Raw genomic sequence first — 24,520 nt, forward strand, 5'->3', positions numbered from 1 at the left:
GGCCGGGAACTCTGTCTTACTCATCTCTCCAGCTCCCGCCTTCAGCCAGGCCTGGATCGGAAGCGTTCTCTGAAAGCTTTCTTTGCAGATGGCACAGGTGAGTGCTGTAACACAAAATTCTGAGACTGCACCAGCGTTCATACCTGCGTCTGCCTGCATCTCTTAGTCTGTCTCCAAGGCTACAGGCACTTCTTGCTTATACGAATCTCAGGCGATGTTTCCTCTTCACCGCAGACACTCCCTGTCAGGACACAGAGGCTCTCAGCTGGGCCCCGTCCACCTCTTCTGGCTCCTCTCCTACACCACACACTTCCTCGGCCTTGACTCTGCGGAACCAGAGGCCGTTTCCAGAATGCAAGACGGCTTCTTTCAAATGAGGTTCTCACCTGCTGGCCAGTCCTCCGCGATCTGCCTGTGCAGTTTCTCTTTCTTTGATCCTTAGCTCAAATCTCTTGGCTTCTGTGAAACCCTCTCTGAGACTCCCTCCGGCGCCCCGTCCCCAGGGTTCAGCTGGATGCCCGCGCTGGGGCGGCCTGGGCTGTTACATCGTAAACTGCACCTGTTTCCCTGTGTGGGTGAGGGTGTGTGCTGAGTGAAGATGCCCCACGTGTTCTGTACTTTGGGTCCCAGTCAAAAGAGCTGGAAAGCCCCTGATGTTATGTAACCCTCCTATTTCAGATGGTTCCAGGCTCTGTGCGAGGTTCATACTGAGCCTTTTAAAATCTGCACGTTTTCCTCCTCTGTGAAGCTCTGCCTGGCAGAGACAGGGTTACATCCCCGCTCCTCTCGCGCCCTCAGGGGCTGGTAGCCCCGTGACCCCTCGCAGGAGAGGTCGGAGGAATGGGCTCACAATTTTGTGACAAAATAAAAGAACAAAGCCAGGACTGACTCATGCTTTGTCGGCTCGTGTTCTCCCAATGTATTTTCTTCACAGTTTTCCAACTTCTACAACCGTAAAATTGCTTTGGCATGACAGTTGTTTTACACAAATGAAAGCACGACTGAGTGCAGTGGTGTTTCCGGAGGAGCTCGGAGGGGAGCAGATGAGGCAGAAGAAGCAGGAAGGAGGAGGGAGGGAACGCGGGGAGCTAGAGCCAGGCCCCTGCAGAGGTGGCTGGGTCTCCGACTCTACCCGTCTGCGGTGGGAAAACAACACTCCCCTTGGACTGAAAGCACAGGGCCGCCTCCCAGAGGCTACGGTGCCAGACGGACCATCTGCTGGACAGAGGCTATCTGCTCAGCCGAGTTCGCCGTTCCACCGACTGGCAGTGGAAACGGGAGACACGGCATCAGCAGAAGGAGACCTAGGGTCAGTCTTCTCCCCGGCCCTGCCTTCCTCCTAGCTCTGCTCTTAATTCCCTTTTCTCTGGGTCTTAGATTCCTCATCTTAAAATGAGAGGGTTAGACGCCATCAGTGGCTCTCCATTTTTTGGCCTGTGACTCCCAGGAAGGAGTACATTGGACGTCTCAGCTCAGCCTAGACACACATACAGTTCCCACATGTAACTTGAGTCTCACTCTACAATGGTTACTCTTACTACCTGCTGTGTTTTCTACTCTCTTCTATTCATTTACAAATCATAATTTATACATTCATTCTGTAAACTTTTATTGAAGCAAAATGTAAGTCTCGTAGGTGTACATGTCATCGATGAAGAGCTGGATAAGCTCTCACAAATTGAAAACACCCACGTAACCAGGCCTCAGATCAAAAGACAGAGCATTACCCGCACCTTGAAAGCCTCCACTGTGCCCTCCCATTTACCAGCCCCTCCCCCAAGGATAACTGCTCTCCTGACTTCTAACAACTTAGCTCAGTTTTGTCTGTTTTTGTACTTCATATAAATGTAGTCATAAAGTTTCTCTGTGCCTGGCTTTTTCTTTCAACACTGTATTTGTGAGGGCCGTTCATACTGCTGGGGGCAATATTCCATTGTGTGGCTGTATCACCGTTTATCCATGCGTCGCCGATGGTCATGTTTTAGGGTGGACACGTGTATGCACATCTCATGAGTGTATCTAAGGATGGAATGGCTAGTATGCATATGTCCCACTTTAGCTGATGCTTCCAGACAGTTTTCCAAAGGCATCATACCAAATTATACTTCAGACAGACATGTGTGAGGGTCCTAGTTGCTTCACATCCTTGCCAACGCTAGGTATTGTCTCTCTTTTTTCATTTTAGCCATTCTTATGGGTGTATAGTGGTATTTCATTGCTGGTTTAATCTGTAATTCCCTGATAACTGATAATGCTTTCGTATGCTTATTGGTTATTTGGATATCCTCATTTGTGAAGTATCTGTTTGAAATATCTTTTGCTTATTTTTCTATTAGGTTGCTTGTCTTTTCCTTACTTATTTGTAGCAGTTTCCTCTTTTCTTCCTACTATACAGTTGACCCTTGAACAACATGGGTTTGGATTACATGGGTCCACTTAGACACAGATTTTTTCAATAGTAAATACTACAATGCTACACTGTCCATGGTTGTTTGAATCTGCAGGTGCAGAACCTGGGATACTGAAAAATTGTGTATGTGGAGGGCCCACTATAAATTATACTTGGATTTTCGATTGCACAGAGGGTTGGTGCCCCAAGCCCTGCATGTTCGCGGGTCAACTGTATATATTTTGGATATGGGACCTGTGTTGAATACATAATATAAATACCGTCACTCACTCTATGGGCTACTGGATCACTTTGTTTCACTTTAATGCATGACGATCTTGGACCACCAAATTAAATTCATGACCCACTAATGGGTCACAACCCACAATTCGAAAAACACTATAATACACAATTATATAGTATTCCCCGGATCTGGAAACCTCGAAATGGGCACCTCTGGCCAGTGGCATCCACTGCAGTGTAAGCCTGGGGCAGCACCCTGCTATGAAGAGCCAGTAGCTGTCTGGAGAACAAAGGCCATGACATTAGCTATAATAATTTCAAAAAAAAAAAAAAAATCCTTGTTCCACACCTTCACTGACAACACAGTTCCCAGTCCTCCTGAATTTAAGATTTATCAGCCCCACAGCCAGATTGAGGGAGGGGACTGGGAAGGATGGCCGAGGCGTGGAAACACCTCTGGAAGGAGCCTTTGCAACAGGGCTGAAGGGTGTGCTCTCCATTCACCCAGGTGCCTGGGCCCTCAGGGTAGGGTCCTTTCAGCCAACAGGTCAAGAAGACTTCCCTAAACTCTGACAAATTCCATTAACCACGGGAGAAGGGCACTCACACATCCCGGACGCCTTCTCAGTGTGAAGGGTACCTCCTATGCAGTTCCCTCCCAGCTCCCCAGAGTAGCCTGGCCCACACCCTTTAAGCTCCATAAAGGCAGGGGCTGGGGCACTCTTGGAAAAATGCGGCCAAGGTCACACGGCCAGTCAGTTATAGAGTGAAGCTGACTGACCCACACCCTGTGTTTTCATTCCTATGTCACACTCTCTCCAGGCCGCCAGTCACCGTGCAGAGTGATGACCACATCCAAAGGGCCCAAAGATTCTCTCACGCGTGCACACACATGTGCACACACAAACTCACACACATGAGCAGACACACACAGGCGTGCGTGTGCACACACACAGACATGTGCATGCATTCACACACACGCTGTTCTGCTCAGGAGTCCGTGGGCTGGACTCTACTGCTTCATTACACATGGAGTTTCCCCCCTCTCCTGATTTCCAAAGTACTGAAATATCTGATAATACATAAATAATACAAACGTACATGTATGTGGAGGGTACTCTACAGTTTGTAAATCCCTTTCACACTCAGTCTCTCATCTCAACCTCACAACCAGCCTTCTGAACATATACAGATATATGATGATTCTCAAGCCCCCCAGGTCTACTGGGGGTCTAAGGACCTTCCTTCTGGGGACACCAATCCTTACTATCCAGGACTGGGGCAGTGGCAGCAGCCAGAGATGGGCGGAATTTGTGCAGCTCCTCAGATCCTCCCTAAAAACTTCCCTTTTAACTGTGTATTCCGCAGCAACCAATCTTTCCTTGTCTGATTCTGAGTAGAGTTTTAATTTCATGAACTTTCCAGAGTTGGGCTTGTGTTTGCATGAGACTTTTGGGGATGTGGCCACTCCTCCCCCATCCGTAACAAGCACACCCACATATTCACGCTTCTCTCTTCACCACCTGCTCTCTTCTCCTCCAGCTGGAGGTAAGGAGCCCCCTCATTACTTATGCAGCTACTAGGGGCTACCATTTATTCAACACTTCCTACACACCAGGTACCAAGCGCTTTATGTACCTTATCCCAGCACACCTCACACGAATCCTTTGCCACATGTATTAATATCCTTACTTCACAAATGAGGAAATAGATGCTCAGAGAGAAGTGACAGTCTAGGGTCACATAGCAAGTGATAGGGCTGGGATTATACCCACATCCCACTGATCTCCAAGTCCTGGCCCATCCCAGGGTCCGGGACAGAGGGAAGCAGCAACTTCTTTACTCTGAGTCAGCAAAACTATCCACATGGAGGGGGGCAGCATCTTGGGACCATCTTGTCCTACCCTCCTGTTTTCTCCAAGCTCAGAGGGATGAAGGGACTTTCCCGAGAGCATCGCCAGAGCAGAACTGGCACTGGAACCCGGGTCTGGTCCTTGGGTTTATCTTCCTCTGATTCTCACGCATCTCCTGGGACAAAGGACGCTGGTAGAGCACTGTCTGTGTTCCAGGCGATGCCTCTTTTTGAGGAGACATTTACAGTGTTGGAAAGAAGATGACCAGGGAAGGAATTGCTCTTAAAACCAAATTATGAGGGACAAAGAATAAAAAAAGATCTCAAGGAAGGGCATGATCTTTTGTCTTCAAACATTTGTAGGACTGTCTAGTGAAAAAGAGGCTTGGCAAGATGTGACGAGAAGTGGATACAGTGGATGTCAAATCCAGATTTTTTAAATAAAAATCATAAATGGGGGGAGATAACCAGTTCCTCATTAGTCCCTGGAGTTTTCCAAGCATAGACCAAATCTATCTATCTGTCTGTCTATCCATCTATCTATCTATCTACCTACGTACCAAAGATCCACATCTCTAAGAACCATTCATCTCTAAGATTCCACAAGCCTTTGAAATGTACTAAAATTGTACAGGGAAGCCAAGCAGTAATCCTGTACTCCCTGCTCATTGTTTTTAGGGAAAAAATTTCTTATAAAATAAATGGATATAAAGTCTACCTATTAACACATATTTAAGGGGTAGAGTAAAAAAGCACCCATATCATTGACTTAAATCATGAATACTCTCTGAAGTGTAAAAAAAAAAAAAGTCAACTCACTTTTCTTTAAATCTTCTTAAAAGGGTCTAAGAATAATCCTTCAAATAATCCTTGAAGTATGCAATTTTAATTTGGACACATGGTAATTTCAGTCTACCTGTTGAAAGAGACAAGAGAGAAATCAGTCATTTTTGACAAGGTTGCTCTTCTGACAAAGAGCAGATGAGGTTTAGGCAGCTTGAGGGGCGGCGGGTGGGCAGCAGCGGCAGCTTGGGCCCCAGGCTGAAGACTGGTTTTGGAACACTCAGAGGAAAGGCGACTAAGGTAGTGATCCCAGTGCCTGGCACATAGTAAATGCTCAATAAATATTTAATGAATGAATGAGGGAAAGGATGGATGAATAAACGAGTGTGCTTTATCATCAACCTTTGATACAGGGAGTTACCCTATAGGTTCAGCTCTTTGACCCTTAGGGAGAAACAGAATTTCCAGGCACTGGGCATATTTATGGAAAACAGCACAGAGAAAGGCTCATGGTGTAGTGGAGAGAGTGAGGGCTTTGGAAGCAGCCATGTCTATGCTTGAATCCTGGCTCTACCACTTATAACTGTGCAACCTTGAGCTGTCTTGTTTATTTATGTTTACTACTGTTCTTTTTTTTATTTTTATTTTTTTAACATCTTTATTGTAGTATAATTGCTTTACATTGCTGTGTTAGTTGCTGCTGTATATATAACAAAGTGAATCAGCCATACGTATCATATATCCCCATATGCCCTCCCTCTTGCATCTCCCTCCCACCCTCCCTTACTATTGTTCTTAAATTGGATACTTAGCCCATTTGTTAATTTCCAGCCCTTCTTCTTTCCCAATGCAAGCATTTAAGGTCAAACATTTCCCTCATGCTGTCTTAGCTATATTCCACAACTTCGATATTTGGTATTTCTCTTATCATTCAGTTATAATATTTTATAATTTCTATTACCATTTCTTTGTTGACTCATGAGTTAGAAGTGTTTTTGTGAATATCTCTCAATGCATTTTTCCCCCAAACTCCTAACTTATCCCTCCCCCTCAACGTATTTTTTTTTTAAACTCATCTTTCTGTTATTGATTTCTAGCTTAATTGTCCTGTGGCGGGAGAATGTGGTTTGCAGGATACTGATTCCTTGAAACTTGCTGAGACGCATTTTATAGCCTAGGATGTAGTCAACTGTTGTGAATGTTCCATGCATACTTGGAAAGAACGTGTATCCTCTAGTCGTTGGGTGTAATCTCGGGTTAGTTTTTCTAAACCTCCCTGCCCCTCCATTTCCTTATCTGTAAACAGGTACCTGAGCAATACACATTAGTTCCCTCCTGCCATTTAGAATTACAACACTTACTGACGAAGAGGCTGTGCAGATAAAAACAGAGAGAGTGCATAAGAAAGACAGCTGGAGGCATCATTTCTTGCTATATATAACAATATAATATATAATATTATAACAATATTAATAAGAATACCTAGATTTATAAAGCATTTGAAAGCTTCCAAATGATGACCACATCTGCCATTTGATTTCTTACTCTCGAGGAGCCTGTGAGGTGCCACCCAGATGGGTGGGGGTGAGGACCCACATGGAGAAGGGACACGCACCAGCTGGTGTGGCTCTTCACTCAGCCCTCCACACCAGAACCCCAGGGGCCCTCCTTGACTGCCCTCGCCCTCACTCCTTACATCCGCTCAGGTCAGCTTACTTACTGTCTCTCGAATCCGTCAACTTATCACCCTCAATGCCGACATCATTTCTTACCTGCTTTATTCCAACATATCATTAAATTCCTACTGTTTTTAAAATGCAACTACAAGAAATACACCCAGACAAAATCTTCTTGGCAGGCATAGCTCCCAGTGGGGCTAGGGTAAGTGTTGGGTGATGGGTGCCAGAATATCAGAATCGTGAACGGGACAGTGATGTTATGTCTATCGAATGAAGGCATGGGTTTCAAAGGTACAAAAATAACTGAGTTCAAATAGTCTTCGTCTAACTAAGCCCTTCCCGTGACCTTGTCCCCATCCCACTCCAAGTTCTTTTTCTCCTTCTCTGAGAGAATTCCTGAAAGAGTCATCTAAACCACTTCCTGCACACCCGCGCACCCCACAAATCATTGTGGCGGGGCTCCACCTCCAGAATGTTCTCTTTAAGATCATAATGATGTTGTCACTGCAAATTCCAGAGACTTCTCAGTCTGCAGTGGCCTCCCTGGGTCATCCGCCAGCAGGATCACCTTCTCCTCTGGAAACAATCCTGCCTTGGCATCTACAACACCAGTCTCTTCTGATTCTCCTTTTCCTGCAAGGACTTTCTCTGCCTTTTCTGCTAGTTCTTTTTTCTTTGCCTCACCTTTACATGTGAAAGAGTAAGGAGCCCCTTCTTCCTTAAATTCTGTGGTTTAAACTGGCATTTTCATAATTTGTTCTTTGTTGACATAAAATTGGTATATAACATTATATCTTTCATAATTTAATTAGAATTGTTTCAATAAAATATGAACCATAAACTACTATTTATTAAGTGCATGCCAATCACTGTGCTAAACATTATTTCACTTAATCTTCATAGTAACCACCTGGGGTAGTTATTATTAACACTCCTTTTTTACTGATGAGGAAGGAGAAGCTAAGGAAAGAGATATAATTTGCTCAAGATCACTCAGCTACTATGTGGCGGAGCTGGGATTCAAAACACCATCTGTCTAATTCAAAGCTTGTGCTCTCAGCTACTACATTTACTCATCCTCTCTTCCTATGCCCTGGCCTCTGCAACTCGCCATTCTCCCACAACGGCACGCATTTCATGCTTCCAGTTTGCCTCCCTCAGAATGGAAGACCTTTAACTGCACTGTGAGCTGAGAAAATTCATTGTTCAAGGCTCAGCTCCAATGTCCTCTTCCCATAAAACTACCCACAAGCCCAGCCAGTTTAACTGCTCCCACCTCTTTCCTGTGGCAGCTCCACAATGATACCAAACCATCCGTTCATCCATCTGACCACGTATCCATCTATCCACCCAAGAATCACACAAATACAGGGGAAGATTGTTTATCCAGAAGCATCTAAACCCAGGAATTTTTTATGCTCACACTTTGGAAAAAAATATGTCGTACTTCTGTCAAAACTGAAGAAAATTTGCTGGAGGTCATGGCATCTGGGGAAGAAATGTGCTCTGCTAGGCATTTGGGAATGCTGACTGGTCAGGGACAGCCATCCCTGTGATCTGCCCAGGGTGGTTTCCAAGGTTACCAAAGCAGTTCTGTGCAATTTCCCTTACCCAATCCCTACATTTCTAAATCCTATTTATAGGATTGAGCCAACCTGGCTCAAATACCCCTTCATCCTCAAAGCCTTCCCTGATTCTCCTCCCCCGTTAGGCACGAATGAACCTGGACCCCCACCAGAATAAGTCTGTGGCATCTCCGATGACACTCAGCACTTTTATCATCCATGGCTCATACTGCAGTTCCAAAAAGCACTTCAACATATTCATTTCACGCTTTACCTCCCCTGCTGGTCTCCTTGGAGCTCGGAATTGCACCCACTTCACCTTCATGATGTTTTCAGAACCGAGCCCAGTGCCTGGCACACAGATAATCATGAGCGACTGGCCGACTGAAACGGATGACATTGGCCTTGAATGGGGGAGGCCATCCAAAAAGCACTCACATGCAAGCACCTAGCGGTGGGGTATGCACATAGCTGCTGCAAAATACATACAAAATCCTTCCGTCTCTCTCCACCCCCAAACAATAAGGATCAGAAAAGGGGGACCATGCAACCACTCAGCCTGAGGTTTCTGAAGGCCTGTGTCCCATGGTTCACAACATGTTGGGGTGGTGGCTTTGGACATTCTCCAGGATGGACTAGGCAGGCAAAGACCACCTCTGAACACATTCCAGTTTCCATAGTTAGGAAATGAGAGTTAGAGCTTAAAGTTAGACAGGGCTTCAAGATCAGCTACTACATCCACCTGCTGTACAGAGGAGGGCTGGGGAGGTTCAATGACTCCATCCGAGTCGCAGGGCAGGAAGGACTGTGCAGACGCACTTTCCCTGTCCCCTCCTAGACTTGCAGATGAAGACTCTAGGAAACTGAGTGCTCTCTGAATGGCTAAAAATAAACTCCCAGAAACTTCATCTAGATCTATCACGGCTGCAGATTACAGCGTCTAGAACTTCAGCATGGTGCAATTAGCAAATGGATTACAATAATTTATTTTTGGTTCGAAAGCTCGAATGAACACGACCTTCCAGTGCGATGTTAAAATAAGAGGCGGGGAGCCAGGCGCATTCCTCTGGCCCCTTCCGACGCCACAGTTTTGATGCTGGCTGGCATCCGTCTCCTGATGTCTGATGCATGTGCCACAGAGAAAGGGCTGTAGCTCTGAGCTCTGGGCTTCCTGGGAAGCATGACTTCTAGAATATAGCGCCCCCCAACCCTGCCCCACGAAGGGTCCATGCTCATTTTTCCAGTGATCAGGATGATGTCCTAAATCGTCTCTCCAGTGAGCTGGAAAACCCAAGGGCAGGGAATGTTTGTTGAGATGTCTCTGAGTAGGCAGTATCGAAGGCTGGACCAAGAGGGACATGGTCATGCAGCTAAAAGGAGACCAGAGTGGGGTCAGAGGGGAACTGTGTTTGGGTTTTGTTTCATGTGTGCCACGAATAACAGCCACTCAAGTCTCTTTTATAAAATGTTGACAAATAAGTAACTTCCTCACAAGATTATCATGGGGATTAAATGAAAAAAAAGTATCAAAAGGTTTTTTTTTTAATACTAGTATGTACACATGTATTTTCTCTCACCCCAGTTGTATGAGAGAACTGCATATGTATATGCAGTCTTTCAAAGGTTCGATTTTGCATTTCTCTTAAGTATTTTTTTTTTTTTAAAGATTTTTTTAAATTAATTAATTAATTTATTTTTGGCTGTGTTGGGTCTTCGTTTCTGTGCGAGGGCTTTCTCCAGTTGCGGCAAGCGGGGGCCACTCCTCATCGCGGTGCGCGGGCCTCTCACTATCGCAGCCTCTCCTGTTGCGGAGCACAGGCTCCAGACGCGCAGGCTCAGCAGCCGTGGCTCACGGGCCCAATTGCTCCGCGGCATGTGGGATCCTCCCAGACCAGGGCTGGAACCCGCGTCCCCTGCATTGGCAGGCAGACTCTCAACCACTGCGCCACCAGGGAAGCCCTTAAGTATTTTTTTTAAATTAATTAATTAATTTATTTATTTATTTTTGGCTGTGTTGGGTCTTCGTTTCTGTGTGAGGGCTTTCTCCAGTTGTGGCGAGCGGGGGCCACTCTTCATCGCGGTGCGCAGGCCTCTCACTATCATGGCCTCTCTTGTTGGGGAGCACAGGCTCCAGATGCGCAGGCTCAGTAATTGTGGCTCACGGGCCCAGTTGCTCCGCGGCACGTGGGATCTTCCCAGACCAGGGCTCGAACCCGTGTCCCCTGCATTGGCAGGCAGATTCTCAACCACTGCGCCACCAGGGAAGCCCTCAAAAGGATTTTGTAAGTAAATACTGGTGATTCTTTTTGAGTGGATACATTTCCAGAGTAGCTCTTTCTGATGAGGGCTTTTCCTGACCAAAGCACTACTGTGCATGCTGTAGTAGGGCGCCAGGGGTGGGCAGCAGAAAACCTGGAAAGTTGTCTTCTTGAGTTTCCCTCTGTAGAATCCAGGCAGAGGCCAGTCAGTCCATTCACTTCCCGCAAGATCTCCCGGCAGGACATTGTGATGCTAGGAAACAGGGATCCTGTTGTGGGCAAGGAACGTGAACCACCTTCTCCTTTCTCACGCACTGCACCAAACACCCTCCAGAACACACGCTGACACGGAAGGTGAGGATGGTGGCCAGGCGGTGTGCAAAACCAAAGCAATGCTTGCATCCTCCCGTTGGAGGCAGGGGAATGGGCATTCACTGAGCAACGACCACATGCCAGGCACAGTGCTGGACCCTTTCACTTCTGCAGGGGAGCAAAACTTGCCCCCTCACCCCACCCTGCCAAATGTCTCTCTGGTATGACAATTATTTCGAACTGAAAACAATCAAGGCCCAAAAGACTCAGGAAGAAACTTTGGCCTTCCCCCTAATTGCCTAAAAAATTTAGATAGAGGGCTTGTTCCCCAAATACAGCTATCACCAGAGATATCTGCAAAGAATATGGGCTAAGTGTGGTAGGGGAAACAGGGCCTAGGGATCAGAGTCTACTCTGTGGCCCACTGTCTATTTGCACGGACCAACAAACATTTATTTACCAAACATTTGCTTTTCCATCTCCACGTCAATTGCCTTCCTCCCCGCTTCAAAGTCCCAAACTACTACCTCCCGACATTCTCTTTTGTCTTTAGCTGAAGATGGTATTTAAGGTGAGGGCTTCAGCCATTTTGGGGTCTCGACCATGTACATGTTATTACGCTTTTGATTTTCTCCTGTTAATCTGTCTCCTGTCAATTTAATTCTCAGATCAGCCAGAAGAACCTGGCTAGTGAAGCAGAGGAAAATCTTTTCCTCCCCGACCCTTCCCAGCTCCTCTCACACCCTGCGAGGTGACCCCCATCACAGTGTCACATGGCACCTTGGTTTACACTGTGTACGGCCCGTGAAGCCTCCTCTCCCCTCTGCCTCTCCAACCAGCCCCCTGAGCAAGTGGACCCTCAGCCTCACGCTTGCAATTCTTAGGGATCATTTTGGGGGAACTTCAGTGTTCTGATCAGTTAGGTTGGGACAAGAACCCCAACTTGCCCACTTCACCAGACTGCTTTCAGACAAAAGAGGGTGAGTGTGAAAAACTTTGGAAACTGTGCCAAACACTGAAGGATCTGTCACTCTCGTTCAAGACCCTCAAGAGCTGCCTATTGCCCTTCACTGAACATTAAATTTTGTTTCTGTTCCCAACTCACAGAATGAGTCGCCGACTCTATCTTCTTGTCTGTACCCCTTGTTTCCTTGGCTCTGTGCAAACCAGCCATCTTTCGGGCCATTATACTCAGGCAGCAAATGCTGTTTCCTCTCCCGGAAGTCACTTCCCCCATTTAGGTCTCAGCTTAGACTGGGAGTCACTTCCTGGGGCAACTTTCTCTGCTACATTTTCTTCAGGGCACTTGTACTTCTTTGAATGACAGTTGATGGATGTGTGCCCCCCCAGCTAGAACGGGGCAGGGCCCACTTTTGTCTTGTCACCAAGATGTCCTCAAGGGGTGTCTTTAGCCACTCAATGTGTCTGCTTTGTTCACAGATGTACCCCTAGCATCTGGAGCCTATGTGGCAATAAATACTTGTTGGATGAATGCATGTGTAAAGGCTGGTTGGAGAGGATGTATAGCAGGAGGTTAAAAGCATGGCCTCTGGAGACAGAACACTCAGTGTGACCTTGGCTGCACCACTCAGAGCTGTGTTACTCTGGGAAGTGACTTCATGTCTCTGTGCCTCAGTTTCTCCATTTATTCAAAAAGGAATCATAGTTGTGCCTACCTCCTAGAGTGGTTGTGAGGATTAAATAACATATTGAAAGTTCTTGGAGCAAAGCCAGGCAGGTGGTTGGTACTGTTTACGTGTGGCTGTCCCTTCTCATCAAGATCCCTCCTCATCCTCCTCCCCTGACTCAGCTCACATCCCTCCTCTTCTCTGAAGCTGGTCCAGCTTGGTCCTCCTGCTCTGTCTCCTAGCTCTCAGGGCTTTTCTCTGCACTGGGGACCCTTCCACACATTGTTTGCTATCCCAGAGATAACAAACTTGTCTCCCCCGAGAGACCACAGCAGCCCAGAGGAAGGTCTAGAGAGGTAAGCCAGGGGGGGACTTGGAAGAGGGAGAGAGCCAGACGATCTGGGGAAACAGAGGGGGGCTCATGGAGGGGGCGGGGTCTTTTCGTGGCAACCACTTGAGTCCACTTGGAGATTCTGCCCCAAAACGTGTTTCTGGGGGCAAAGCTTCCGGCCTGAGTACCTGCTTCATGGGCTAAAAAAATGCCTTTTTCTTTTTTTTTTTTTGGAGTGAAATAAATGGTTAGCCATTAAGATGTAAAAGGCAGCTGTCACAGCCCACAGAACGACAGGTTAATACGGGTGCTTAAGAGTGCTATTTCCTCATATTAACCTCAGAGCAAGAGCAACCTATCCAGGTAGACTCCAGAGCACTTTGGAAACCTGCTGCTTTTTCCTTTAATATTTGATGTTTAAATAAAAGCGGGTGTTTGTTTCCAAGGGGAGTTCGCTAGCTTGCCTCCCTCCCCCACTCCTTGCCCCCTTCTCCTCTTCCTCCTTCCTACTCTAAGAACATCTTGGCCTTAGATTTCTCCCTGAAATTTGGGACACAGCATGCAGAGGTGCATCTAGGGCACATGTGGGTTTCTGAACTTGCCTCCTCACTGCGTTCGCTGGCTCCCATCACTCTTTTCCAGCCGCCACCTCCCCACTCCTCCCAGCCAATCCATCCGACCTACATGGGGCCTACCAGGGGACTAATTGAACTTCAAAAATGCTTACATTTTAAAAATGGTTTTAAGTTATTCCCCACAAAGAGGTGAGATTCAGTTCCATGAAAAGTGCAAACAACTGTGACTCACTTTCCTGACAGGAAGGAGGCTGGCCCACGGCACACACCTGCCCAGAATAAAGGCCAGCCGGGTGGTATTCAATCAACGCACAGGCTCCAGAGGGATGGGGCCTGAGCTCTGGCTGCAACTGACCGGCAGCTCGGGGAGGTGACTTTAGAGTCTGCCCTGCATGCCGGGCCAGCACCCCGGCCCCATTCTCAAAGTGCTGTGTGTAAGGGGGTTATTCCCCGGGTGCTCATCAGCATGGATGACTCAGTACCCAGCTCCCCTCTGGCTACTGTTCCTGTGCGGGTGACACACGCCCCTCAGGGAATCCTGGAGAGGGGGAGGTGAAGGATGTGTTTCCAGCAGTGTCAAAAATTACCAGCAGATCCTCAAATGGGCAAGGCTCTCTCGGGCCTCAAGCACTTTGTATGTACTGTTTCCTTTGTCTCTGTCACCTCAACTTCCCCTAATTCCTTCTTGTCCTTGAAGGCTCAGCTGAAGGTCACCTCCTCCTGGAAGCCTCCCTCACCCTCTGGCTAGATCAGGAGCCCATGTTTTGAGCTTCCACAGGCCCTGGGCTTCCCCTGCTGGCACGATTCTCACTTTGGTGAAATTATTTGCTTATTTGACTGTCTCCAATGCATATCTCCAGTGAACGCTTACCAGGGCAAGGAGTTTTGGGTACAAAAAAATAATAATCAGTATATTGATTAATCTATGCATCAACTTTGTGCCTTGCTCCAGGAAGAATTTAAGGCAGCACAAAAATGAAAAATGCCCCTGAGAAGCTCAGAGTCGGGTAGAATGGCAGACACATAAGCATTTAAAAAAAAATATTATATGACAGGAGCTGAGATGATGTGGGTGGAGGCCTGGGGTGGGGCTGGGGGAGTCTTCCCTCTGGTCTCCCCCGGAACCTAGCCCAGAACCTGACACACGGAGGTGCTCAGTGAGTGTCTGTGGGGTGAATGAGACGAATGGGAGGCAGGACCTGCAGGGGCCTTAGAGATCACTCATGTCGATGAGGAAAACTGAGGTCAGAGAGAGGAGGTGGGGGAAGCCTCCCAGTTCTTGACAGCACAGGAAACCAAACTCGGGCCTCTAGAACTTTGGTAATTCTAGATCCCACTGGAAATGGAAATTGCAGAAGGTGAAGCCACTTTCCCTCCCTGAGCCTCAGTTTTCTCACCCACAAAAGCAGACGGTTAAAGTAGATCATTCTTGAAGGTTGTTCCAGCTTGTAAATCCCATGAGACTGAGGTTACAAAAGAAAAAAAAAAAAAAAAAGAAAAAGTGCTGAGTAGTAAACAGACCACTGTTCATGGGATGTCGCCTTATCTGTCTTATTCTGATACAAATTCAAGAACCTACTAACATTTCTTCAAAATATATGTACTAAGTGTTAACTGTGTGCCAGGTGCTGACCTGAGCAGAGCCAGAGGGCACCCAGAGACCAACACTTTCCCCTGGACCTGCTCCCACGTGCAGGTCTCTAAAGCCCTGGGCTGCCCCAAACAAGCTGCTCTATAACTCAGAGTAAACCTCTCCATCTTCCTTTCTCCCCCTTCCTTTGCTTTCTCCTTCTCTCATACCTTCATTCATTTATGCATTCAACAAATGCTCACTAAGCACCTGACCCAGGACCTGCCTCCTTAATGCGGCAGGTCCCCCTTCCTGGTACTGAGTCACGCAGTTTTTACAGCTGTGGACGTCACCAACATTCATTGTCTTTCCAATCCTCCACGATTCTGTTCATGCAGTGTGTCTGCCTGGACTCGCTCAAACTTCTAACCCCCTTCCAAGGTTTAGTCCACAAGCCACCTAACTCTGTGACACCTTCCCTGACCTCCCCCTGCTGGGGTCGCACAGCCCCCTGCTTTCTACCATGATTCCACCATATTGCACTAGTGAGTTTGTCTGATGGCTCCACTGCCCTGAACTCCACGAGGCCCCGGCCGGTGTACTTTCATCATTGTATCCACGGCAGTGCGCACCCAGCAAGTGCTGGAGAAAGCCTGGCTGAAATGAACTGCTGCCAAAACTTCCTGACCAGCACGTTCTAACTCGCCCAGGCTCAGAGGCAAAGACAGAAGGGCATCTGTCTTACTACCTGTCCTACCAGCACACCCAACACTATCTTGCTCTGCAGCTTCCCTCTGCTCTCAGAGACTATTCTCAGCTTATAGGAGACCCAGGAACTCGGCTCCCTGCACCCTGACAGTTTGCACCTGTATCCTCTGACCCCCTTTCCGATTCCTTCTCGAGACTTTCTGTGAATTTGCTGGGAAATGTGCATGCCTGATCCAAAGAAAATCAACCTTTGAAACATTTTCACAAATAAAAAGTCCCTCTAGAACCTTAAGCTTTTCTGGCTGCACCAGAATTTTGCTAAGGTTCTTTAAGAAAGAGAGGATCGTTTCCCCTTACCAAGTATATTCACAGCAGCTAAAGCATGGGTGGTGATGGGTGCTGCAGATGGACACCCCTTGGTATGAGACAGCCAGGGTGTGAGCCTTGGCTCTGCCATGCTAGCCCTGACCTTGGACCTCCAGCTAGATCAGACTCCAGTCTTGCCCCACCATTCCAGTCTTACTGCCTGGAAAAGAAGGGTAATTCAACAGCTGGCTCACTCATGCATGGACTCAATCACTTATTCATCTCTTTACTTAATTACTCATTCACTCATTCACAATTATTCACTCATTCATTCATGTTCATTTTCTCCAATGTTTATACATTTACTCAAAATCACACACATTCATTCATTCATTCGTTCATTTACTCATTGACTTCTTCATTTATTTACTCATTCACTCATTCATTCATTTATTCACTTATTTATTTCTTCATTTGCTCCTCATTAGCTCATTCCTTCACCCTTTCATTCATTCTCTCCTTTATGCACTCACTGCCTTTTCCATGCAGTCACTCCCTCAGGCCCTCACTCACCACCTACACTTATTCCTCCTTATTTCCCAGCACAGCTTCCTTCCAGGAAGCAGAGCCTCCATCACGGCTGGGTCCATCAGTCCCCACTCCCAGAACATTCTCTTCCCTTTTAACATCCAGCTTGCTGAACTGCGCAGGCATGTGTCCTGGTGTGCAGAGGATAAGCTTTCCACTCAGGAACAGATGTTCTTGTAATTACCGTTTTGTCTTTCACCCTCTAATGCCAGAAAATTCTACAAGCTCCTCCAGCATGCAGGAAGCCATCCACTCAGCATGGGCAGGGCCTGCAGCGCCTGGGGGTTCAGATTCTAGGACACAGGAGATGCCCGCAGTCAGAGATGCAGGAAAATGGGAGAGCCTCCCTACTCCAGGCGTCTGTAACCTGGGGTCCAGGGATGAGCTGGAGAGGAGGGCAGGCCCAGAGAGCAGCCGACTTTGTGAGCCAGGTGAAGGAGTGTGAGAAGGAATGTGAAAAGGAGTGGACTGTCTCAGGATTATGGAGTCATGATCAGTCTGTGCTTGGGTTACTGTGATGACTGGTTGACATGGTCCATGGAAAATGCAGAGGTTTATTAGCGCAGGGCCAGTGAGAAGAAGTTATCAGCAATGTCATGGCAGAAGATCAAAATCATAATTTGCTGAATTACCTACCAAGTGCCAGGGACTTCCCAAACTTTATGTTAGCATCCCTCGATAATCCAGCTCCCTGTTTTTCTTTTAGAAATAGAATCCTCTGAGTTTTAGCTGGTCACATGACCTCTCAGCCAAAGATTAGATTTCCCAGATTCCCTTGCAGCCAGGTGTGACTGGCTAAGTTCTGGGTGTGAGCAGAGGTGTTATAGGCAACTTCTTGGTTGTGCCCTTAGAAGGAAGCTGGGTGCCCTCTACTTCCAACTTCACCATGTGCCAGCTAAAGCATGGCCCTCTCTAGTGAGCCAACTTTGCCTTTGGAATGGAGGGCATATCCTAGGGCACGGCAGAGCCACAGACAGAAAAGCCTCAGTCCCCACAGTATCTTGTGAAGAACTTCTCTACCCACCCCCGCTGAGATTTTATGTGCAAGAGAAACAAGCTTCTGTTATGCCTTGGACACTGTTGTTTTGATCTCTGTTAAAGTAGCCAAGCTAATATCTACTAATACCAGAGGAATCTTCTGCATCCTGTTTCCTTATGGAGACACTTCCTTTAGAGGAACACTCTTGGCTTCTCCCACTCCTTCACTTAATCCTCTCTGTTGTGGTTGAATAGTGTCTCCTCAAAATTCATGTCTGCTGGGAACCTCAGAATGTGACCTTATTTGGAACTGGGATCTTTGCAGATGTAATTAAGGCAAAGAACTAGATGAGCTCGTGTGGGATGAGGGTAGACCCTAAATCCAATGAGAATGTCCTTAAAAAAGATGGAGAAGGACACAGAGACACAGAGAATGCCATGTGAACGGAGGCAGGGACTGGAGTGATGTGCATACAAGCCAAGGGACACCGAGGAAGCTACTAGAGAGGCATGGAATGGCTTCTGCCTCAGGGCCTCCAGGAAGGACCAACCAACCCTGCTGACACCTGGATTTCAGACTTTTAGACTCTAGAACTGGGATAGGAAACTAACACTGTGCTACAAGGGACAGCTATTGGGCTGGTGGGTTTGGCAGACAGAACTGGACTTGCCTCCACCTGAAATACCTCTGGCCCCAGGGCCCCCAAATGGCCTACAGAAAGCCAGCCGCTCTTCTCCTGCATGGAATGGATAGGGCTGTCTCTAATTCTAGAATGCAGTGTTAGCAAGCCCCTCTGGCTACAGATCTGTAGGTGCACTGCTTTCCATCGTTGGTGCAGCGTAGTGGTCAAGGTCACGGCCTCTGAAGCCAGGCCACCAGCATTAAACCCTGCTCTACCATCTACTAGTTGTGGGATTTGAGGGCAAATTAATTAGACTTCCATTGGTGTCTTCATTTGTAAAACTGGGATGATAATAGTACCTACTACTATACAGAATTGTGGTGAGGATTAAATTAGTTATATCATGAAGTGCTCAGAACAGAGGCTGACAAACAGTAAGTGCTAAGATAGTGTTAGCACTTAACTAGTGATGATGGTATATAAGTATTTGTTATTATTATCTGACTCTGCTATGTCTCAATTAATTTTGAATTTAGACCAGGAAGGTGGGTATTATTTTCCAGCTCCCCTGGGACCCCGACACTTATTGCATTGAATCTTCATTAACCTCCTTTTGCAGACAAGGAAACAAAACCTCAGAGAGATGAAATGGCAGCCCACAGTCACCCCTTGAATCCTTCTCCTCCACCCACCCTGGCTGCTCAGACACCCGTGTGGTCTGCTTGTTGGGCTCCCAGGCTCTGGCTAGCAGGGCCCGGAAGGTCCCCCTCCTGGACCCAAGGTAGCAGGTCTGGAGCCCAGCGGGACCTCCCCGTGCCAGCAGTGCCAGTCAGGCGCTCAGTGCGCTGAGCCACGCAGCCTGGTCAGGTCACCACGGGGCCATGAGAGGATCCCACAGTCTGTGTCCGCACCAGCCGGATGGCTCTTCAGCCCTGGAGGGGCCACTTCCAGAGCCCGAGCTGTGCTCCAGGGAAAGCAAATTGCCTCTGCAGGCACAAACGCGGTCCTCTCTGCCTGCGGGCTCCTAGACCCTGTCCTAGGTGAAAGCAGCATGTTTAATCTCAAGAACCAGCCTGCTTACCACACACCCAGGCCCTGTCACTGGGAGGATGGAAATCCCCCCAGGCCCAAGTGTATAGAAGGCGGGAAGGAAAAGGGTGAAAGGGAAAGGGGAAGGGACACTAGCGGAGCACTTACTGCCTTCCAGGCACTGTGCCAGGTGCTTCACGTTTGCTGTTACATTTCATCCTCACAACAATCCTATGCCATAAACTCATTGTAACAGATGTGGAAACTGAGGCTCAAAGCTGAAATCCCTTGTTCAAGCCAAGTAGCCAGGAACTGTCAGAGATGCCCAGGTTTGCCTAACTTTTTCTTCGACACCACAGGAGAATCAGACATGCCTCCTTCATGCCTTCCAAATAGGGAGGGTCTTTCAGGTCCTGACCATACCCAGAGGGGCCTGGAGCCCCAGAGCAGGTTCTACTGGCTCATGCTCTATGCACACTGCAGCCATGAATCTTCAGTATCGGCAGCAGCAGCGGTGGTGCTGCCATGTTCGAATGGCTCTTTACACCCCACGGAGGACTTACACCTTTATTATCTCCTCTGAGGTGATGTAGGTTGAGAAAGGCTCCACTAGCGATCTCACTGAGAAAGGCTCCAGAGCAGGAAGCTGAGGCCGTTTCCTCTTCCAGGCCTTATCAGCTCCATTTCTGGGAACGCCAAGGGGATAGAGCATGCTCTGCTTTCTAAAAGGCTTTCATTGGCAAATTCAGCCACATTTCCTGACGCCCACTCTGTGTGCCAGGCACTATGCTAGGGGCAGGGGCTCCAGAGAGGAATCAAACAGTGCCTGCCCTTGAGAGTTTATGAGCAAGAGGGGGTGAAGACCTGGTAGCATAAGAATGATGAAGAGGATGGGAGCTAGCACTTATTGAGCATTTACTATTGGCTGTTCAGAATGATCGACACATTATCTTATCTAATTGCCATAAAACCCTATTATTTGCTTCATTTAATTCATGAGGAAACTGAGGCATAGAGAGATAGGAATTACTAGAAAGTGGCAGAAGTGGGAATCAAACTCAGACATTCTAGCTCAATTTTGTAGGCAGGCAGTGATTAATTTGCCCAGAATAGGGGGAGAAGTCAGTTCCATCTTCATAGAGGAGTTAATATCAGAGCAGGGTTTTGCAGGATGAATAGGAGTTTGCCAGGCAGAAAATAGGTGAGAGTGTATCAGGAAGTTCCAGAGAGAAGTAAAGAGAGAAAAGCATGAACAATGGTTGAGAGGTTCAAAACAGAGCAGTGTGTGGAAAGGATTCCAGGTAGTTCAGTAAGTCTAGAACATAAAGTCAAGGAATGAGAATGGGATATGATTTCAGAAATGAGGTTGCAGAAGGAAAACGGACCAGCTCTTGGAGAATCATGAATGTCAGGCACAGAAGCTAGGATTTTCCCCCCTATTAAACAAACATGGGATTTATTTGTTTCATGCAATTAATAGTCTCGCAAAAGTAGTTCAGGCTGGCATAGCAGTTCAGCAGTGTCATCAAGGCCTCAGGCTCCTTTTCCCTTATAGCTCCGCCATCCTTAACATTTTCCTCATGGTTGCAAGATGGCTGCTGCACCTCCCAGTGGTCTATCTGTGTTCAAGGCAGGAAGGAGGAAGGGTAAATGGCAAAAGTCTGATCTTTGTGATAGGAGCTCAAACTCCATTTTGTGGCCACTGGGGACCCATTGAAGTGTCTGAGGCAGGGCAGAGACGGTAACAATACTGGCTAACATGGACTGAGCATTAACTGCCCCAGGGAATGTTCTACATTTCACATATCACCTTATACATGTACTACAACTAATCCTCAAAGCAACCTTAAGACACAGGTACATCCCCATTTACAAATGGGGAGACACAGAGAGGTTAAAAAAATCACCCGAGGCTGCCCAGCCAGAAGTGGCAGAAACTGAGTGGTCTGGCTCCTGAGTCTTGTTCTTAATCACCACATTCTCCTGCATTTTAGAAAGCGTACTCTGTGAGGAGGCTATGTGATTGTAGAGGCAGGGAGCTCAGTGTAGAGGCTGTTTGAACCCTCCAGGTGGAGGGGATGGGACCCACACAAGGGTGGTGGCCATGGGTGGAGAAGGGGGGCAGGCAGGAGGGGAAGGGGAGGACCTCAGGACTGTCTGACTCTCCCCGTCCCTGAACCAGACTCCTCCACATCCACAGGGCCTGCAGGACTGTGGCCAGGGCACCAATGCTGGACAGCTGCAGGGATCCTGAAGAAAGAGTCACAGCACGGTGGCAGGCAGAGCCTGACACAGGTCTGACTTTCACACTGACACCCACATCATTGTTGTCGTTCGTGTGCAGACTCTCACCCTAGACAGTGCCGAGGTCCAAAAATGCAGGAACCGGTTTGCAGAGGTGAGGCCACAGTTAGATCATTGTCTTGTGCCTGGCAGATGGGAGCAGGATGATGCTGATGTCTGCACCTGACAGGGGCCTGAGTGGAGCGGGCAGAACAATGACTCCGGGGCTCATAAAGACCTGAGCTCCCATCCCAGCTGGAACTTTAATTAGTGGTGACCTCAAGTCACCTCTTCAGCAAACATCTCCTGAGCACCTGCTATGTTCCCTGCCCTCAGTGGGGTGCCAGGATGCAGAGACGAATCCCACCACCCTTGACATCAAGGAGCTCCTGGTCTCCACAGCGCTGGTGCCAGTGATTGGTGCTGAGATACAGGGAAGCACAGAGGGTGTGGGAGAATGGGGTGGTGGTCCAGGGTAGTGAGGGGATGCTAAACCAGCCTGGGAGGTCTGGGTGGGCTTCCTGGAGGAAGTGACTACCAAGCTGCATTCCTTAAGAGAAGAGTTGGCCAGGAAAAGAGGAAGGAAGGGTATTCCATTAAATGGGAACCACATGGGCTAAGGAGAGTGGAACGAAAGCAAGGCACGAAGAGGAGAGTCTTTGGGAAGACCCAAGCCTGCTCTGTTTCACATCACACTCTTGCCTCCTGGCATCCCAGTGGCTGATAGACACAGTATCAGACTGCTGCAGAAAGCAGAGCTCCTGGCGCTTGCGGCAGATTAATCATAAAATTGTCACAGGTCTTCCCCTCCTCGTATTCATCCCCCTTTGCAATGTGACTGCAGATCCTATTATCAAGAGGTGAAGAGCATTTCCCCATCTGTTAAATCTGGGCTGAACTTGTAACTCGCTTTGACCAACAGAATGAGGCAACGCGATGACGTGTGAGTTCTGAGCCCACGTCTTCCTGCTCTCTTGCAGTTGTGCTCAGCTGCTAGGTGGTCAAGCCCAGGCTATGTTACCGGGTGACAAGAGGCACATGGCTCACCCACCCCTCCCCTATCCCTCCATGGCCCCAGATAGCAATCAGCCCTCAGCCCATCCACCAGCTGACCCAGGGTGATCAAGTCATCCCTTTTTGCCTGGGACTTTCCTAGTTTTAAACAGAATGCCCCACGCCCCAGGGACGCTTTCAGTCCCAGGCAAATGGGGATGGCAGGTCATCCTAAACTGGCTTCAGATGTATGAATGAGCCCAGCCAAGTTTCACATAGATCAGCAGAGCTGCCCAGCTGACCCACAGCCAAGGGTGCAATGATAAATCGTGTTGTTTGAAAGCGCCAAGTTCGTGGTTTGAAAGCACCAAGTTTGTTATACAGCAATGGATAACAGATACGCCGGTACGTTTGGGAATGAGGCCCAGGTTCTTGGCCTCAGTACTGGGAACCAACTAGGTTCCTCTCCTTGAACGTGGCACTGAGTGGGTCATGAGAGGGAAGACACTGACGCTCAGAGAGGTTAAGTCACCCGCACGGGACCAGAGAGCCAGTGCGTATTGGCAATGGAATGCAGACCCAGGTCTCCCAGACCTTCCCCTTCCACCAAGCTGCCTCTGTAATCAACACATTTGTGCTGCAGTAACTGGAGCTCCCCCAGAGACTGTTAATTTAACGAATCTCTGGTCATGCTCAGGCTCTCACGATGGTTTTCTTTACAAGATCCAGTGTCAGACTGTGCGATATGCTCCTTCCCACACGAAGTATGATGAGACTAACACTCAACCACAAGCCACCACTAGTCCCACCGTGGCCAGAGACCAGCGCAAAGGCAACACTGTCAGGCAGCAAAAGACACGTGTTCAGAACGTCCTGACACACAGGTTGAAAGCCACACGGACTTTTACTACGTACGCGGAGCTAGTGATGGTAGTTCTAATTCTGACACGTACCCACTGCATGACCTTGGGCAAGTCACTGCCCTTCTCTGGAAGACTGGGTGTCAATTTATTATTTGAAACTTGGGTCATTCACCATGAATTGAGGGCAGAACCTTGGGGTGGTCACCTTTGAACCCAGGACCCAGTACAATGCATTGTAGCTGCTCAATGAACATTTACTGATTGCATACATTATAGCAGGATGTCTCATGGGGAACTTAACTTGTGTCTCTTTTTTTGCTGATAGAGCAAGAAAGCCATCATGGGGAGGGCAGGGGAACCTGACATTAATTTGGAAAAACTGTAAGTTCTTTTCCCCCTATTCCAAGGAAGAAGGAGAACGAGATAGGACTTTGTTTCTGGGGCCTGGGGTTTGCCCCTAAAGAGAGTTGGCTGGCTTTATTGCATTCTTATGAGCTCTTCATGTTCAGCTGTGCTGAACACCTCTGAGATGGTGGGACCTTGGCAGCGTTAGCAGGAGAATGCTGCTAAGGGGCCTAGTAGTCTCAGAAGTCTAGTGGGAAACATCAGAGGCAAAATTTAGCACCAAGAAGACCCCTCTCCTTCCAAGTGTCATGCAGGCTTGAGTAGGAAACTGGGCAAGTGAGACTTTGCTACACTGGGAGACCCGTACTAGACAGAGGGCCATGGGCCAGTGGCTACTATCCATAAGGTAAAATGGTGCTAACTACAGCAGTGGATTGAACAAAACAGAGAATTTCAATACTTGGAAGGTATTATGGGTTGAATTGTGTCCCTCCAAATATGTTTGTTGAAGTCCTAACCCTCAGTACCTCGGAATGTGACCTTATTTGGAAATAGGGTCATTGCAGATGTAAATAGTTAAGATGAGGTTATACTGGAGTAGGGTGGGCCCCAAATCCAA

The 24,520-nt window shown here is 47.9% G+C and overlaps 1 protein-coding gene across 1 annotated transcript in view; it reads right to left on the minus strand.

Annotated features, from left to right (window-relative positions):
* TENM4 (teneurin transmembrane protein 4) overlaps positions 1-24,520 on the minus strand; it is a 745,685-nt gene that overhangs the window by 442,835 nt on the left and 278,330 nt on the right. Inside the window, exon 5 of the mRNA XM_057553431.1 lies at positions 5,304-5,400. The gene's annotated coding sequence lies outside the window, so the exon portion shown is untranslated. The remainder of the gene's footprint in view (positions 1-5,303; positions 5,401-24,520) is intronic.

This window comes from Balaenoptera acutorostrata, chromosome 9, assembly GCF_949987535.1.
Source record: "Balaenoptera acutorostrata chromosome 9, mBalAcu1.1, whole genome shotgun sequence".
Taxonomy (NCBI): domain Eukaryota; kingdom Metazoa; phylum Chordata; class Mammalia; order Artiodactyla; family Balaenopteridae; genus Balaenoptera; species Balaenoptera acutorostrata.